General features: G+C 33.1%; 1 protein-coding gene across 1 annotated transcript in view; it reads left to right on the top strand.

Annotated features, from left to right (window-relative positions):
• The first annotated feature begins 3472 nt into the window (after window positions 1-3472).
• LOC138692589 (adenosine receptor A2b-like) overlaps window positions 3473-19836 on the top strand; it is a 649225-nt gene continuing 632861 nt past the window's right edge. Inside the window, exon 1 of the mRNA XM_069815587.1 lies at window positions 3473-3589. The gene's annotated coding sequence lies outside the window, so the exon portion shown is untranslated. The remainder of the gene's footprint in view (window positions 3590-19836) is intronic.

A 19836-nucleotide genomic window follows, 5' to 3' on the forward strand; every position in this document is an offset into this window, starting at 1 on the left:
ACCTTTTTTGCAGCATCACAGTAGACTACATTTTCATATATTTTTTATAGGGTAGGGTTGCCAGTAGTTGATCATTTAAGGGAAAATATTTGATAAAACAATTATTTGAATTTTTCTGCAAGAGACCTGACAAATTTGTACAGATATGGAATTAAAAAATGGGCCGATATTTTTGGTAGCACTCCGCCTCAATGTAGGCAAGAAGATTCGCAAGACTGTCCACAAGTAGCGTACATTTAGGTGCTCTTGTTTTCCGCACTTGCGCTAATGCGTTGTATCTGGAACTTGGTAAAATTAGGTGGTCCAAATTTTGTTTCTGGGTCTGAAACAGCTGTCAAAAAAAAAAAAAAAAAAAAGTGGCCGCACTTGTGAAGAGCAAATATTTTCTAAGTCCACTTCGGGTCACGGTGATGTTACACGATGCAAGTGCTTGTAAAAGCAATTCCGGAACTATGGACTTATTCCATATTTGCGTCTAGTAGACCAGCGGTGGAGTGCTCGCTTAATGATTCGAAGGTTGTGAATTCGGGCCTTGTTCAAGTTTTCATTTAATTTTTTAATCGTTCCTTAGCGATATAAATAATATTCAAATCATTTATATTCTGTTATCGTTCTTGATCGATATAAATAATATTGAAGTCATTTAATAATTAGCTATCGTTCTCTTAGCGATATAAATAATATTCAAGTTATAATTTTTTATATTCTGTTATCATTCTTTAGCGGTATAAATATATCTGTAAAAATATGTAGACTGATATATCGTGGAAGTAGGTACAATTTTAGTAGAACTGTCTCTTTTTATGATTTTTAAAATAATATTCTCGGAAATTTTGCCAATATTGAGCAACTTCCCAACTACTAATATAATTAAAACTAGAAATAAAAAGACGAAACGCTTTTAATAAATCGGAAGGAACATATTATTAAAGATCGCTAGAGAACAGTTTACTTGCGTGAAAGTGGAAGGAAAATAAATACGAGCGTAAACAAGAAAGAAAGAAGAAAACAAAACAAAAATGAATTACATGAGAAAAAATAAATATCCGATGATAAAAAAAATGAAAAGGAAAGAAATATGTTGAAAAAGAGAAAAGGATATAATGAAGAAGAGAAAAAGAGAGAAAAGAAGTGAAAGAGAAAAATAAAAGAATGAATCAAATACAGGGCTGTTTCCGATCTCTGATAACGACTTTTAATGACATCATGTGCGTCAGGAGTCACACGACAGCTGAACTGTGGCGCGAGGTGACAGACCAGTAGTGAGTGATCTCATAGTCACTTTCCAATGCCAAGTGCAGTTAAGTGAAAATGAAAAAAAACCTGCAATAAACGAGGTTTCGTTATTTCCAACAAAGGCATCTTCTGTGTCACTTAATAAGATTGGTAAAGCTCGAATGGAATTAATTTGTATCATCTCGTGGGGTGCGGCGACTTGTGACGGGGGTGGATTTGCTTGCTTTTTCCACTCTGGAATTAATCCTATTCGTGCTTTGCCAGTCTTATTAGGTACACACAAGGTGCCTTTCTTGGAAATAACGAAACCACGTTTTTTTGGAGGCTCCTATGATATTCACGTAACTGTACTTGGCATCGGAAAGGGTTGGTACCCCTCCCAAAAAGGCTCGATTTTCTTGGGCATTGCTATTGTGATACACCGTGCACTATGATTATGAAATCACTCACTACAGGTCTGTCACCTCTCGCCGCAATTCAGTTGTCATGTGATTCCTGACGCACATGGCGTCATTCAAATTCGTTATCAGATATCGGAAAGGAAAATATAGAAGGAAAAAAGAAGAGAATGGAAACACGAAAATAAAGAATAACTGAAAGAATGCAAGGAAGTAAAACAAGGAAGAAGAGGAACATGAAATTAAAAGGACTAAAAGAATAATGAAATGAAGAAAATGAGGCAAGGAACATAAAAAAGAGAGGGGAAGAAAGAAGAAAGGAATGAATTATCTATATTTATTTTATTTATTTATTTATTTATTTTATTGCTAGTAAGTTTGAAATGAATACAAGTTAATGCAATGTAAGATATACTAGCCCACTCCTGAATGAGTAAGACTCGTGTTCAGGAGGGGCTTCCAATACAGACAAAAATAGAATTAAAATTGAGAGTGAATACAGATTAAAAATTTTTAACATGTTTAAAACCAAATTATAAATCCAATGCAAATTTTTTATATTTTTTTATTAATTTGGAGAGGATTCGTTGTTAAAATTATATTAGAATAAAATTTGTTTAATAATCTTGTTTAATAATCCTTGACTCATGCTATGATAAAAAGCTGCATTGGTTTTACATTTTGGTTCAGACACACGCAGACAATTCATATTTTTAGTTCTATATTTCTGTATATAGGCTACCTTTCAAAGTCATTCAGATTTTTGTGAAAATATTTTAATAAAATAAAATAATAAATTTATTTAATGTCGAAAACTTTGAAATGTTTAAACAACAATTCAGTTGAGTAATCTTTCTCCTTTTTTTAAACAAAGTTTTAAAACTTCTTTCTGTAGTAAAATTAACGGATAAAGGTTGGATTTATAAGTTCCACCCCGGCCTATAATACCATACATAAATATAGATTGAAATAATGCTAAATAAATTATACGTAAACAGTTAATTGACAAAATATTTCTTAGAACAACAAAGTAATATAATGTTTTACGTAATTTATTACAAATTAATGAATATGATTATTCCATTTCAAATTATTATCAATAATTATACCTACGTATTTAACCTCATTAACTTCATTAATAACTGAACAACTGCAATTTATATTGGAACAGTCAAAACTATGCATTTTAATTTTTAGTGTAGATAAATTGTTTATTACCTTTATTATTTAAAGAAAATGAGATAGCTATTGTTTTATCGTTAAATATCGTTATATAAATAATGAAATGAATGAACGAAGAAATAAAAAAGGAGTAAAGAAGAATAATAAGAAGAATAAAAATAAGAAAGCATGGAAGAACAAACAGAGCGATAAAAAGAAGGAAAATGTAGGAAGGAAAAGAAAGAAGAAAAAACACGGGTGAGTTCAAGTTATCGTCGTGACTGTTTCTGAGAGAGCGCTCGTTGTCTGAACATCCATGTGACTATGACATGAACAAATTGTCTACAAAATCGAGTTTCCTATTCCTGTATGAGGAGGACCACGGTGCTAGCCGCGAGGTCGTATGTGGCAATAAGAAGATAAGTAAACACTTAGTAAAGGAACACATTTTCACAAGTAGGCAACTGAACGGATTCTGATACATGCTACTAGTTACACCCCACTCTTAACAGTGTGGGTATATATAGGTAAAAAGAGGGGCAGTAGTAAATGGACCAGTGGTCCAGGTTCAATTCTGCTATAAGATCGTGACGTAACAAGCGGCGAGTGCGCGCGCGCTCCGTGGAGGGAGGGAACGCTTTGGAGTTGAGCGGGTTGTCAATGGAGCAAGGCGCCAGTACGCCTCATGGTGATCTCGCATAAACGTTGTCTAATAAAGTGATGTGATAAACGTCCGTGTCCGGGTGGGTAAGCAACATACTCAACAAATAAAACCCTCGTCTGCTGCTAGCAAGGTAAGATCATTAACGGACAGTTGTTACGAGAGGAAAGAAAACTTTCGAAGTGTGGCAAAGTTTATCCCAAGTTCAAGGGAGATGTGAACAAACAATTCAACTTCACAATGAAAAAAAATCGAACTTGATAATGGCTTTAGACATAATGGAAAATAGCTTGTATCCAATCTATGGTATGGATTTAAAAATTCTTTTATTTCACATTGCGAAGAAAAACAATAAAATAACTACACACAAATTCTTGTGGACGCTTTGGACGTAATTTGTCCCATAATGCTCTCGCATTAGGTCCTGCACAATTTCGATTAAAACAGTTAATTTTATATATACATAATCAGAACTTAACTGTTAATTTATCGCCATTAACTCTCTTACAAGAATTACAACCTCCATTGCATTCTGAAAAAATACTTTATCGTTTCCAATTTGTAGCCGTAACCTATTGTGATACAATTTTTAGTCTTACGTTTTTAATGATGTTAAATTATTTATTGTAATTTTTATTTGATCTTTCAGTTATTTAATTATGAATAACTTAAACTTTTTCCTCCTCTTATTTTTACTTTCAAGTTGGTCCACTTGAATATAATGACTAAATGATTTACTTTTCTCTCAGTAAATTATTTATTAATTAGATCTCGAATATCTCTTACTACTGAAAAGTTTATTTTACGGTTTTGTAAAGTAATTTTCTTTCTCGTACTGATATTAATTTATTGATAAAACTTTTGAAACCAAAATAACACACTGAAAATCTCGCTTATGTTCTAAAGGAGAACAGTCTTAACTGATTTTAAAGTCTAAATTTTAGACTGAAGAAAATTATAGGCCTAGAAGTACATTTAATAATAAGAGTAATAGTAATAATAATAATAATAATAATAATAATAATAATAATAATAATAATGAAAGAGCTGTTTTATTATTAATACTATTATTATTATTATTATTATTATTATTATTATTATTATTATTATTGTTTCAGCATTACTTACATAACTTTGATATTGTAATTGCCATCTATACTTTCAGATTATTATTTTTCTTGGATTAAATATCAGAATAAAATACCGGAAATGGAGTTTGATAAGTTAGCGGCTTGGATTAGCAGTTCTAGGAATAATATTACCGAAAATTTGTGTGGAAAGATTATATAAAACTATAACAAACTTCAATCTGCATTTCTCTACTTGGGCATCAGACTACGGAGTTACCAGCAATTAAATCAGGACATTATCGCTTTAGACGGTCATTTCCTCTTCGTGTGAATCTTGCTGTTTAATAACTTTTAGGAATTTATATATATATTTTTTTTCGTTTTTTTTTTTTTCATGAAATATTGCTTGCAGTTAGGTGGTGAAAATGGCGGAAAGTAAGTGTTAATCTTTGTAGTATTCCACAATTCCAAGAAAAATTATCGTACAGTAATTCGAAGTACTCAAAATAACATAAACTTAAATCTCAAAGTTTAACATTAATGAATTTTAATCAGTTTCATAACTCATTTCTTATACTTCAATGAAAGTAATGCACTGTTGAGAAGATTCTCCGGAATAATTGAAGAGAATCGGCCATATTTTGATACGCACAAGTATATTGGCTATTCTTACATTATTGTCTGGTTTTCTATTTATTTTATCACCTACAAGCTATTCAGTATCGAGAAGATGAGAAGTTCAAGACGACATTAAATACAAGAACACTCATGTTACGAAGTGGTAAACTATTCAAAGTCGCATCCTAGCATTTATGTTCAGAGAAAAAACTAAAGAATATCCTAAGGACGTGGATGAAGATCAGGAAGAGAGTAAATCTTTCTATCTAATCTAATATCAACTCATGTAATAATAATAATAATAATAATAATAATAATAATAATAATAATAATAATAATAATAATAATAATAATAATAATATATTCTGATTGAGGTTCTGGCTGATATGTATATCTATTATCAGGCAGTACATCTCACTTGACGATATGTGTCAGAGGAAGAGCAATTGTTGGTATGCATCTGAAGTCTGACTAGCGTAATATGTAGCTAGTAGGCGATCTATGCAATGGAGGGGGGAAAGGAACTGGCCACTCTACCCCATTATCTCCTGACCTAGTTGCCTGATAGATGGTGCCTTCTTGGTATCACTTGTGAGGTTCAGACCTGTCTTCGGACAGTTGACTAAATAATAATAATAATAATAATAATAATAATAATAATAATAATAATAATAATAATAATAAATTAGCCTACAATCTAAAGACTAATGAACATCGTTCTGCCAATCCCGGAGCAACAGAACTGGATGCGCTATGAACCAACAATTCAATTTTAAGCATTGCTCATGTCTTACGTAATACGTTTGGCTAGCGTTACAGTCTACATAGCCTACGTAACAATAACACTTGGGACATGATTCATAACTAGTTACTTTTTTCCTACCTCAAGGCTATGTATATATTTTTTAGTGATGGATATGATGATGATGATGATGATCATAATAATAATAATAATAATAATAATAATAATAATAATAATAATAATAATAGTAATAATAATAATAACAACGAGTGCATCGAAGTAACACTTGATGTAAAAATAGCAGCTGGGCCGATTAATAAAATATAAAGAACACAGAAACACAGAAACTTGACTCTCCAACGACATTACTTCCCAAGTGCAGAATGTGATACTGTAAACTTGTACTGGCAGAAAAGTTTGTATTGCGTTGAAAGTATCAAGGCGCCTGGAGTGAAATGGCGTTTGAAAGAGTAAATGCCAGATATTAAAAAAAAAAAAGTAAGAACTCTTTCACTGTCAGATTATAAGTATATGTTTGGAAGAATTTCAATTCGATATTTAGGTTTAGTCAAGCAAATTGCGTCACCTTTGCTATTTTTATATACTTGTAGGAAACGTTTAAGTTTACGAAAAACAAAATCCCATATTATCAAAATTTGAAGAGTAAAGACTCTTTAATTTGAAACTCTCTTAAATTACTGTACGAAAATTTAAATAATGTGTCATAGTTTTGTGCATAATTAATTTCAACATTTAATATCACCATCGTCATCGACATCATTATTGATTTCCTTCAAGGATTAGACTTTAATCTCATTTCGGCCCCAAAACGGAATGTTTGCTTAACGCTGACCAATCCGTCTTGGATTTTGTCGGTTAATGTCTCATGTGAAAGTTGTGCTAACTTCGCATTAAAAGAGATAGATGTTTTGAGAATATATTTTTTTTAAAATAAGCTCAGATTATTCACTAAAGAAATATATCCCAATATATTATCACGCATTCATAATCTCAGAAAATCCTGCTGTTCCTGTCAGTGTCAATATATATTTTTTAGATCCTGTGAAGTATAATAAATTGCTACTTTTACTATCCTGGTAGCTGATGTTTGAATTTTCGCATTGCACTGGTTACGACTTCCAGAATACCAATTATGTCGTGTGACTGTTGAATGCGAATATAATCACATTTTGTTACTCAAGTATTTATGAAGCTTTCTTCTTTTCTTCTTCTTCTTCTTCTTCTTCTTATTATTATTGTTATTATCATCATCATCATCATTATCATTATTACATGGTGATCCGTTTGGGTATGATAAAATAAAAACACCGTAAAACATTTACTACTAAACTTTATTTGTTGAAACTTATGCATACAACACTGAAAGATGGAAGATTCTTCAGAGCTCAACATGACCCCTATTGCGCATCCTGCACAACTCATAACGGTGATGCAATTCAGCCCACGTCCGTTGTAACATAAGAAGAGTGATTTTTTGAAAAGCTTCAGTAATTTTTACTCTCAAATCATCAATGTTCATGGGTTTCTGTGACTGGACAATATCTTTAACAAAATCCTACACGAAGAAATCAGTAGGGGTTAAGATCTGGGGAGTTTGGGGACCAAGCCAAGAGATAGCTGCTTCTCGTACTGGGTTTTGCCTGCAACCTCCTGCATGTTTTTAACACAGAACCTGTTTCTACAAATGTTCGATACCACAACATTATGGAATCGTATTTAGGGTCGGCCTCGGTAGCGTAGTCGATATAGCGCTGGCCTTCTGTACTCGAGGTTGGGACTTCGATCCCCGGCCAAGTCGATGGCATTTAAGTGTGCTTAAATGCGACAAGTTCATGTGAGTAGATTTACTGGCATGTAACAGAACTCCTGCGGGACCAAATTCCTGCACACCGGCGACGCTCATATAACTTCTGCAGTTGCGAGCGCCGTTAAATAAAACATAATTTAATTTAATTTTTTTCGTACCTAGGTACATTACGCACACCATACTCACGTCGAAATTCCCTTTGAACTCTTTTGACACTCTCAAACTTAGCATACCAAAGAACACATTGTGCCCGCTGTTGTAGCCATTTTAATCATCTACGATTTTCATTTGTCCTTTCAGATTATGCATTGTCGATTGTGATATATGGAAACTACCATCTTTTACTTATAATATAATCAGCAAGAAATTTTTCTTAGTATCATAATAGCTTTATAATAATACATTAATATTATTCATACCAAAACGGATCAGACTGTCGTATTATTGCTTGCCATTATCATCAAATAATTCTCGTCAAATTGTTACATTTCGGTTTGTATTGTATTGTTATTATAGTCCTTATTTCTCTTTCATTCAGGAAACCAATCGAATAATTTTGTTTTGCATTTTTCAATTTCTTTCACGACTCGTCTATTTTCAATTTTTCTAATATTTTCTCATTTCTGTTCTGGTTCAAAAATAAATATCCTACTTTTTCTGAACAGACACATTTTAACTGCTATTAGTTCATTTTTGTGTTGTGTTCGAGAATCCAAACTTCACTACCGTATAGCATATTGCATGCCTTCAACCTTGAAAAATTTTGTATCAAATTATATATTACAGTGTTGTTCAGTATTCCTAAGATTTGTATAGTTTCTTCTTCTTCTTCTTCTTCTTCTTCTTCTTCTTCTTCTTCTCCTCCTCCTCCTCCTCCATGCTTTAAGCCTTTATGGTTTTTTAATTTTAATAAATATATGAATCGTTTTTTTAAAGAGCGTAAGTCAGGAAAAGTAAATTTGTGGGAAATTGAAAAAAATTATGTTAGAGGATAATTATCTGGAAACATGTAATTCCGAATATGTGGGCTGATAATCTAGGTTATATTTGTTGGTTTTTAAAGTAATTACAGTATACGCATTATGCGGATACTTAAGGTTTTATTGAGATTTAAAGTATGAAAAAAGCCGCCCTTTAAAAAAATCAATTTTATAACAAGTAAAGTCAAATAAGATATAGGTATTTTTATATAGGGTAAAGGTTGGTAATACTATGATACGTAATATTGTGATAGTTCTATTTTATAATTTATTACAATTTTACTGAGCGAGAGAAGAACCGGTTTTGAGCAGCATCTTGTCCACAAACATTCCCTTAATACGTTGACGCAAAAAACCGACCTTTCTCTACCTCAGTAAAATTGTAATAAATTCTCAAAAAGAACTATCACGATATTACTCGTATTACAGTATTACCAATCTTTACCCTACTCGTATTTTCGTGCTATTCTTGAATTACTTTACTGAAAATCATATACAATCAACGAACAGAATGTATAATAATTATAAATGGAAAAAAATAGGAAAATATCATAAATGATGAAGATAAATCAGTCTTTTCACCTGAATGCTTTCCAGTCATCGTACGTTGCATTACTGTCTGAAGGCGAGCTGAAAAGTAATTCATAAAAAGCCGTACGTTAACTTGGGATGTACTGCTTAATTTTTTTCAAGTCTTCCACTTTTTTATGTTTTCTTGGCACTTTTCCTGCTGGGTAGACTGGGCTTGTTGGTGAAGGAAAAGATTCTCGCAGAAGTGCCATGAAGAATGTGTGGCTTACTAGTTCATTGATACTACTAAATACTTTGATTTATTCAACTCTGTGTCGGTCTGGGTAGCGCAATCGGTATAGCGCTGGCCTTCTGTGCTCGAGGTTGCGAGTTCGATCCCGGCCCAGATCGATGGCATTTAAGTGTGCTTAAATGCGACAGGCTCATGTGAGTAGATTTACTAACATATAAAAGAACTCCTGCGGGACAAAATTCCGGTGCACAGCTGATATAACCTCGGCAGTTGCGAGCGTCGTTAAATAAACCATATATTTTTTTTCAACTCTTTCATGTGTATACTCAAAGTGGAATAGGGTACACATTACAAAATCGATTATCTCATTTCTTTGTTTGTTCCTTTTTTCTTCAGAAACAGCAGTCTTTTTGTAATATTTCATCTGTTTTCAGCTGTTTCCACTTAATCACCATTGCCAATCGAATTGTTTTAAAAGGTTCTTGTCATTGACTAACGTCCATTTAAAACTAATTGTGATTTTAATTTGCCTCTAACAAGTCAACGAGCTATGTTATTGGTGCCCTTCGAAACGAAAACGATAGGTTTATTTAGGGCCTATATCCTTTCGGAACTACGATAAAAATGAAAATGTCAAAAATGATGACTTATGCCCTTTTAAAAAATTTCAATTCATATTTTAATTTACGTAACGTGTCACAGCACAGGTAATGAGATATCCCTTCCAAATTATTGTTTACTATAATTTTGTTTAAAATATAACATTCTGTTCGAAAAATGCTGTGTGGATTTTTCCTCTAATATCTCCAGTCCAAAACATTTTGATATATACTACGAGTATATTTCATAATTTATCTCCTAAATGTGTGGCTCAAACATAATCATTTGCAAAGAGAAGCGTGTTTATCACCGCTGTGTATATTATTGGGATTTCTGTTTTATAAATGTGGTTCCATTTTTAAATTATTTCCTTTAAATATTAAATAATTTTTGTTCTAACGAAGGAAACTGTGAATATATGTAATTATACATGAAGTTTACTTAATTCAGTTTTATAAACAATATATAATTTAATTTATGTAAGGAAATAATGATGTTATTAGGCCTAAATAAAACATGCGGCCTATGATTAATGTGAAAGTCCAGATATTCCATATTCCATAGTTTCTAGAAGGAGGAAGATGACACTAAATTCTCTGACTTGTGGGAATCGGTTAATCGAAATTGGAATAGCATTAGGCGTGTAGCAGTATGCGAAGAATGTTGCATTAGAGACAGGTAAGAGGTTTTTGGTTTGATATTAATAAAGTTTACGTGTTTGAAAAATGCACGTATTGTCAGAAAGTATCGCCATGCTTGAAAGGAAGGAGCATACAAAATAAAAAAATAATATTCTCAAATTGTGTTTTATTGTGTGAAACTGTAATAGAATAGGATAGAATCTTTGATGTTGAAAATTTGAAGCTAAGGTATAAAAATGCGGCAAGCTCTCTCTGTGTTTGAAGTTTTAATTTTATATAGATGTTGCAGAAGAAAATAATTTTATATCACTATTTAATAGTTTATCGTCAAAATTAAAAAAAAAATAATATAGTTTAAAAACATTTTGTGAGCGGAGTTTATATGTTGTTAAAATTGTTGGAATCAATGTCTGCGAGCAATTTTTTGCCTGCTAATACTCCCCGATAAATTTCGCTATAGGCTATATATGGAAGATACTTCACTGGAAGAACACTAACCTCGTCATGGAAAGACGACGTTGGATTTTGCCATAAGAATAAAATTTGCAAGGCGGGCAATGAAGGGGAATATAGCCTATTTCATGTCTATATGGACAACGTCAGTACTAAAGGAGATCCCATGACTAAACCCATTCTTTTTTCTGATTTGTCGTAAATTTGTAAATGGAAATTAATTTCTTGTTATATTGTTATAGAAATTTTCTTTAACCTCGAACTGTATCATCATCGACCCTCCAGAACTGAGTTCACTGCTTGCTTATGAAGAAGGATGTACTTCGGTGAATAATAATAATAATAATAATAATAATAATAATAATAATAATAATAATAATAATAATATGGCTTGCTTATGTTTTATTGAAATTCAAATTGTGCAATCAACCACTTTCGTGGCCTTCCATACTCTAATTTTCCTTGGGCGTTATAGTGAAAACTATTCAGGAATATAGATATTACAACATTCCATAATACAATATGAAATATAATTATATTATTTGGCCTGTACAGTAATTAAGGTTAAATAAAGCCATTATTATTATTATTATTGTTATAATTCAGTATGTATTTACTTATATGGAAACGCGCGGTTAAGGCGTTGCTCTACGAAATTGAAGGTTATGGTTTGATTTCGGATAGAAAATGGATTTTTTCCAGCTATCTAATCATTCCGACTGCTCTATGGCCCTGGCGTTCACTCAACCTCTAACAGGAATTGTTAAAAGGAGTATTTATTTGGAGGTAAATGAGGTCTGCACATAGGAATGACATCGCTATTACTACTCAGAGCTGATTGTCTAATGAGGTGGGAGCTTCAATTTTCCAACACTCTAAGTGCTTCCCGAGGTCTCTGATGAGATAACTTTGCTTTTTTTTATCTATGACTTAAGAACTATGAATTGGTTGTTTAATTATTATTATCTTGATGATGAAACGGGCAAGTGGATCCGAGACATTGGATATTATGTCCAAAAACAAGGTGGAAAGTCAAAATTATTCTAAATTATTTTAAACTGTTTAATTTCAGTTGTTATTTTAACGTTAGAAATATTTAAGCTATGCTTGATGAATTATTTTTACTCGCACGTATTTTGTTCCTCAATATGGTGATTTTATTTTGGCAGATGCGAACTTATCTTATTCTATATTACTATTATTATTATTATTATTATTATTACTATTAGTAGCAGTAGTAGTATTTTACCGGTTGTTCTGTATGGTTGTGAAACTTGGACTCTCACAGAGAGGAACAGAGACTAAGGCTGTTCAAGAATAACGTACTTATGAAAATATTTGGGACTAAGAAGGATGAAGTTACAGGAGAATGGAGAAAGTTACACAACGTAGAACTGCATGCATTGTATTCTTCACTTGACATAATTAGGATTATTAAATCCAGACGTTTGAGTTGGACAGGGCATATAGCACGAATGGGCGAATCCAAAAAAATTATATAGAGTGTTAGTTGGGAGGCCGGAGGGAAAAAGACCTTTGGAGAGGCCGAGACGTAGATGGGAGAATAATATAAAAATGGATTTAACGGAGGTGGGATATGATGATAGGAACTGGATTAATCTTGCCCAGGATAGGGACCGATAGCGGTCTTATGTGAAGGCGGCAATGAACCTCCGGTTCCTTAAAAGCCATTTGTAAGTAAGTACGTAAACAATATTAGTAGTAATAATTTAGTTGAGAATTTTGGAAAAGTATTAGAAGATTTATACGTTTAAATTATTTATAATATAAGTCCTATAATTTATAGTCACTGCGGAAGATTTTAATAATTTTGTATATATCAGTTGTATATTATTACTTACTTGTAAAATAAAATAACGACTTTTCCTCGGATGCATTTGTATATACATTTTGTGTACACCGCTCATTAATAAGTTTCAGCCATTTCTGGAGTGTAAACTTTAGAATAAATTCATAAATTGTTAATTCTTTCACCAATATTTGATTCCCAATGTCCCTCCATTGTTTTCATAAGAGTTTTTGGTTTAATCCATCGTTTATTAACGTAGTTACAGGCCAGATTTCTCGGTTTAAGCTGTATAAGGGTAACCGTAACCCCAGATCACATATATAACAGATTTCTCATCCCTATGTTAAAATCGGTAGCACTTTGAAGAGAACAACCGCCAGGATCGCCACCCGTCCGCTGTAAACGAACGCGAGATGGCTGTACAGTCGCTAATGCAATTCAAATTAGAGTTATGACGTGACTCCTTATGTAAGAACTAGATGGCAGCATAGTAAACCTGACAAAAGTTGTTACCGTCAAAGCCTATAAGGCCGACCAATCTAGGTATATATGATGTTATTTATGTATAAAAGGGTATAAGTTTCATCCACCGACACCCGAAAGGCGATATATCGTTTGCTTAAATAACAAAGTCAAACATGATACACTAAACTGCTTAAGTGAAATAGTAGGTCTACACAAATAATGGCATAATAATTGTAAAGTAGTGAGACTTTTCGAAATATCTCAAGAGGATCTAAATTCGTAATTAGCTCCCTTAAAATACGGATGTTTTGAGACAAATCAGGTAACATAGTTCTCGAGAACATTTAACAAAATGACAATTACATACCAAGAAAAAAGTGAACCTGAAACGCAAATCCTGTTTATCATTGCCAGTATTGACAAAACTCATTTTCAAACTCATTGACAGACAATGTATTAAGAATGGAATTCTTCATTTATAACGAAATGCCTTCTCGGAAGATGTTTCACTGGGGTATGAAGGAATAAAGTCTGGCCTGTATGAGGGATATCCAATCACTGATGAATGAGTTACATTACATGAAGTAGAGTTTTGTACTAAATCACGTCGCTTGCCAGGTGTCCTCGTCATTCAATGTAGACGTCTGTTACCTACAATGTTTTATGCATGCGTAGTTCATTATCATAAGTTCATCAAGTAATGTAACTTTGGTTAACGGATTTAGTCATGCCGTAGTAACATTAATATCCTGATACATTTATGGGGCAAGTATACGAATATATTGGAAACTATGAATTTAAAATTAACTTCTGTGATTATTTAAACTCTCTATTTTAAATATTATTATGATGTATACCGAAGTAAATATGATATTTTCCGTGCAGGAATTCTGCGTTATCATATGATGAAGGATGGATAGAACAGATACCACCATATGATGAAGGATGGATAGAACAGATACTACCATATGATGAAGGATGGATAGAACAGATACTACCATATGATGAAGGATGGATGGAACATCTGCAAAATGCAGAATTCCTGCACGGAAAATATCATATGTACTTCGGTACATCATAATAATACATTATGCGTAAATAATTACTTAATGATTCAAGGCGCGCTCATCCCGTCGGATCTCGGCCACTTAGTCATTCGTAATGAGTGCATCTCTGTACATAGTGCGTTGGAGATTATGCCACTGTAACATATTCTGTGACACAGTACATGAGGATAGGCCACCAAAGGGAAAACTGAGAGGTAGAACTTAAACAGAGGGGATTCGATCCGGCATCGGAACTGGAATCCGGTGTAGCTTAGTGGATAAAGCGTCAGCACATAGAGCTGAAAACCCGGATTCGAGTTCCGGTGCCGGAGAGAATTTTTCTCTGTTCTATTCATCCTTCATCTCTGTTTTAAAGTTTCTACAAGAACAAGTAAGCTTTACATGAATTTTTGGAAAATTTGTCTAGGTAAGAAATATTTCTAGGCGAGATAACGCTAATTTATTAATTAGTCGACTATTAATGTTAAGTGTATAAAGTCTCTTAATTTTCACGTTTTTATTAAACATTAATTGCTGTTTTTATGTGAAGTAGATCTTCATTGTTTCTGGATTTTGTAAACGATATTTTATTACTCATCATGTAACACCCATACATGCTTACGCATCTTCTACAAAGTATTCAGTTATATTCATCGTCATATTTTGGATACCACGGGTTGCTTTTGTATGTATAAAATAACACAGCCTTGCTATTTTTCCAAGCATTATGGCGTAGTTTTAAAAGAAAAAGGATTGTACACTCAATTCCCAGCTTAAATTTAAGTCGCATTGTGTACGTCAACGAAGTACCGTAAGTCAAATACACCGATTCGAGGACTTTGTTGAAATTTGAGATTGATGTTTGTATTTAACATTTTACTACTTAATAAACTAATCCTATCGTTCCAACTACTGCAAGTTTGCACGTTAATGAAGTCTTCTCCTACATACGACCTCATCAGGATGCTATGGTTTCTTGTTTACAACGTTTGTTCACTTACAAAGTTGAGCTTGTGCACTTCTGGGTAATTTCTTGGGCAGTATCTGCGTATCGAGTTACTTGCACAATAAACCGGCTTATGATTTATCTCTATAATCTTCGCATTGTGTATTAAATACGCGTTTGTATTTAGTTCATAAGCAATGCAAACTGTGGGATAAACAATTACTTTTGTAGAAATAAGAGATAAAGCTTATTTTTATAGTCACGTCGAAGTTACAGGACTACGATATAACATACGATATTACCGTACTATATTATGTGTGACTCTCTGGTTATATGTAAGAAATAAGCGACAGGTGTATTTCTATTATATATAGTATACACATACACAGTATATTTACCTACCCTTTTCCAAACATTAAATGAAAGTAAAACAGAAATATAAGTGAAAATATTTATTCACACTTTAAAATTTCCAACGAGCAGTACACACAGGAATAACCCCGTCCCACACGATAGGCGAAGAAGTTCATAAGAAGTTGAATTGCAAGCATTACGGAAATGTGTAAAACTTTTGCTTGTGAATAATAATTTCTTCAAAGATGTTGAAAATGTGTGACTGCAGACCGACATTATTATGAACTCTTTTAACACAGGTTATTGTCAGCGCATTTCGAACTGGCAGATCAAGGTCACGTAGATACGTACAAACCACGCACGAGTCACTGAATTGAAAACTGTGAACTGAAGCACTGGTATTCCCGGCTGTCTCAGCCCACTTTAATTGAGGAGAATAGTCCAGGATTGGAGTAAGCACTCGTGGAAAATGCAGTCCATTACTTGACCTTGATTCGCCTGTTCAAAATGCGGTGAGTATAGTATTCATTGTGAAAGAAAAATATGATTGTGTGCATGCTATTTACTGTTAATTAAAATTATGTGAATAAAAGTAAGTCAGAAGTTGGGGATAGATAATAACGCAGTCTACGCCGGCCATTCAAGCATGTACGGTATGCATGTTGCCTGCCGGCAGCCAAGCTCGCAGTTATAGAAACCACTCACTATCTCTTATGTAGTCCGGATTTGTGCGAGGCGGGCCTCGGACCTTGCATCTCGCATGCGTCGGTTCAGAGAAACCAAGGCTTAACTGTATGAAGAAAACAAATGCAGGCACTGTAGGGGAAAGATTGTAACAGTTACTATCCCAAGAGGTTTTCGTTTTGTTAATACATTTACGAGCGCTATTGAAAACGTTGCATGATATTTAATAAAATTTTTTCGCGAATAGAATAAAAATAAATAGGCCTAATTCATAAAATAAAGGTAATTACGGATATTACTATTATCTATATGATGTACCTTTATCGTATCATATTTAACTGCCTGTTACGGCCTATTGCAATCGTAGAGAAAGAACGAAAATATTTATTTAGAAATATAATCAATGCTATTCAATGTCAACTACTCCAACTACTCGCGAATAACAGAAAGAACAGGATAAAGGAAATACTCATTTTATCACAGACACGATAAAGTTTAAAATATGGAAATGTAATTAAATGTAGCTACATTTATGGAAGTGACATTTCACAGAAGTAAATTTACTTTTAAGGGAATTGCTGTTGATTATTTCTGAGTTTGTTGATAATTAAGTTATGGTGTTCCTAATGCTTGATCGCATCCTGTAGCTGCGTAAGCTGCCTGCTCAATCAAAGTCATTTTGCTGCTCTGTGGTAGGCAGTGCCCATCGCTATTAACATTATCAGTATACTGCGAAGTCACTACCTGCCACCCAGCGTTTACTCGCACACAAGCGTTGATTCGACAGGCAGTGTAAGCAGCCATAGGATGTGATACAGCAGAAAGTGGTATGGACGCACCGCAATTTCCATTGCTTCTAAATACTTAGTAACCTACAACGCAGAAAACAATTACGAATCACCAGCGACAAGACAAAATGATCAATAATATTGCATAAATCGATGGATCTGATCAAAATGCATTAGTGTGTAAGTAAACAAATGCAGGAACTGTTTTGGAGAAACGAACTATAATACATTTACTTTTACATTCTTCTCACATGGTAGATGTGGTGAGGTCTAATTCATAACTAGAGTTACGAAATAGCAATATATGAATTCTGCGGATTATTGTGGACAATTACACAGAACAACAATGTTCACTATTGTATATTCTCATATATATTAACAATTACAGGGCGGGGTCTGTCACGTCACTGACGGCTAGTACTTGTTGAATGACTACTGACTTTAATTAAAACAGTTCTGCCCTATCACTTAATATAGGCACATAAAATGTGTTACATGCTACATATAATATACCATCAATACAGACATTATGGTCTATATAACCCTCATTGTATGCACAAAGCTCAGATTCAAACAGTGAGCCTCATTGGTGCTGCAATTCAATCAGCTCTGCTTGATAATACAAACATACAAACAAATTAACAAACATAATTAAAGACTAGTCGAACTGGGATACAAGCGATTAAATTAGTGACCATGCTTCGCTTAAAGCTACAATTTCGAGTGAGAAATTTGGGTGATTCAGATCCTTAAACAAGTTGAAAATTGGGACTGTTGTTGTCGATCCGATACATTTTTATTTAGTGTTAAGGTTTTTATTTCTTTTGGAATTTTCACTCTTGTCAAGATTTAATGTTTTTGCAATTTAATACAATTTGTATCTTTCAGTCAGAGATATACTTGGCGGAACTCCCATCGCTCTAGATCAGTACAATGCCGAGGCCTTCAAGAGGAAAAATATAAAGTACCAAATTATAAACAAACGTCCATACTTAGACGGGACTTCAACCCATGGTCATGCTATCTATATAGTTCAGACCTCCGCTTTAATCCTTTCGTATATATATATATATATATATATATATATATATATATATATATATATATATATAGACGAGCGGTTGTAATACATGGAATCGTGATAACAATAACGATACACTAGACGGAGTGATACAGTACGTCCATGAATATTCATAACATTGAATTTGAAAGTAGTGTTTAATGTAAACATTTGAGAGTGATGTTTGAAAAGAAAAAACCTCATACTTTGAATGTATTGCGAGAAACATCTTTTAGACATACAAGTCATCTCAGTTAATAACAGATTATAAACTCCTTATAAACTAAACTATTTTATTGCAATGGGAACAATTTTTATATTTACATATCTTATATTTCAAAATAAACAATAGATCTACGGTCACGTGATTGTTTTTTTATAGTCCTAGTATGATAATAGCTATCACAATAAAATTATTTAAATAATTCTTAATTTAAGTACCATAGACCAGGGCTACTTTGACCCACTGAAATACATTTCAAAATGTTCTTTTGCTGGTTTCTTGTAAAAATTTCGGAGATAAAGCTCCAAATTTCATATGCGAGTGCGGGAACATTTCCTAAAAGCATTTCATCAGTCATAATTGTCACTGGTGATAAAACTTAGTTCAAAACTGTGGGCCAAAGTTACCTGGCACATGGGGTTACTTTGACCATCTATGTTTTCTCATATATAACCATAGTAAAATTAGACTGGGTCAATGTAATACAGCACATGGAAAATTGAACTACAAACTGGCAATAATATTCTTAAAAATAAGTCTGTCTGAAATATGAAAGATACTGTATTTATAATTTGTGACAAATATTTTAACTTTTCCAACGTTTTATGCTACAAATTCTTGTTTACAAGTAATGTTTACAATACAATGTCTAAAATGGAATGGTACGAGGTACACAAGGATACATTATATTGATAAGGCTGCAAAACAAAAACAAAACTACAGATCTTTTATATTCAGTTGACGCCTTCAAGATTGAGAAAACCCCTCTTCAATTGTTTTGGGGGGGGGTTTTCTGTTTCACAGGCACTACTCTTAATGAAATGTTTAATCCTATATTACAACAATCTTTGATGTAAAATTTTAACTTAAAATGTTACTGTTTCATAGGTACAGCTTTTAATGCAATGTTTAAGCCCATATTACGATAATCTTTGTTGTAAAATTCCAACACAGGTACCGCTCTTAATGCAATTTTTAACCCTATATTACTACACCCTTTGTTGTAAAATTTTAACTTAAAACCCCGGTACAACTGTAACAAAGGTACTGCCCAGAATTAAATGTTTAAACTTATATTACAATAATCTTTGCTGTAAAATTTAACTTAAAGTTACCGATACTACTATAACACAAGTACTACCCTTGTACAGCTGTCAAAAAAAAGTGACAGCACTCGTGAACAGCGAATATTTTCTAAGTTCACTTCAGATAACGGTGACGTTACATGATGCATGCGCTTATAGAAGCAGTTTTGGAACTAAGATGTTTAAGCAGGGTCATTCACAACTGCGACTCGTAGAGGAGCGAT

Source organism: Periplaneta americana, chromosome 17 (assembly GCF_040183065.1).
Source record: "Periplaneta americana isolate PAMFEO1 chromosome 17, P.americana_PAMFEO1_priV1, whole genome shotgun sequence".
Taxonomy (NCBI): Eukaryota; Metazoa; Arthropoda; class Insecta; order Blattodea; family Blattidae; genus Periplaneta; species Periplaneta americana.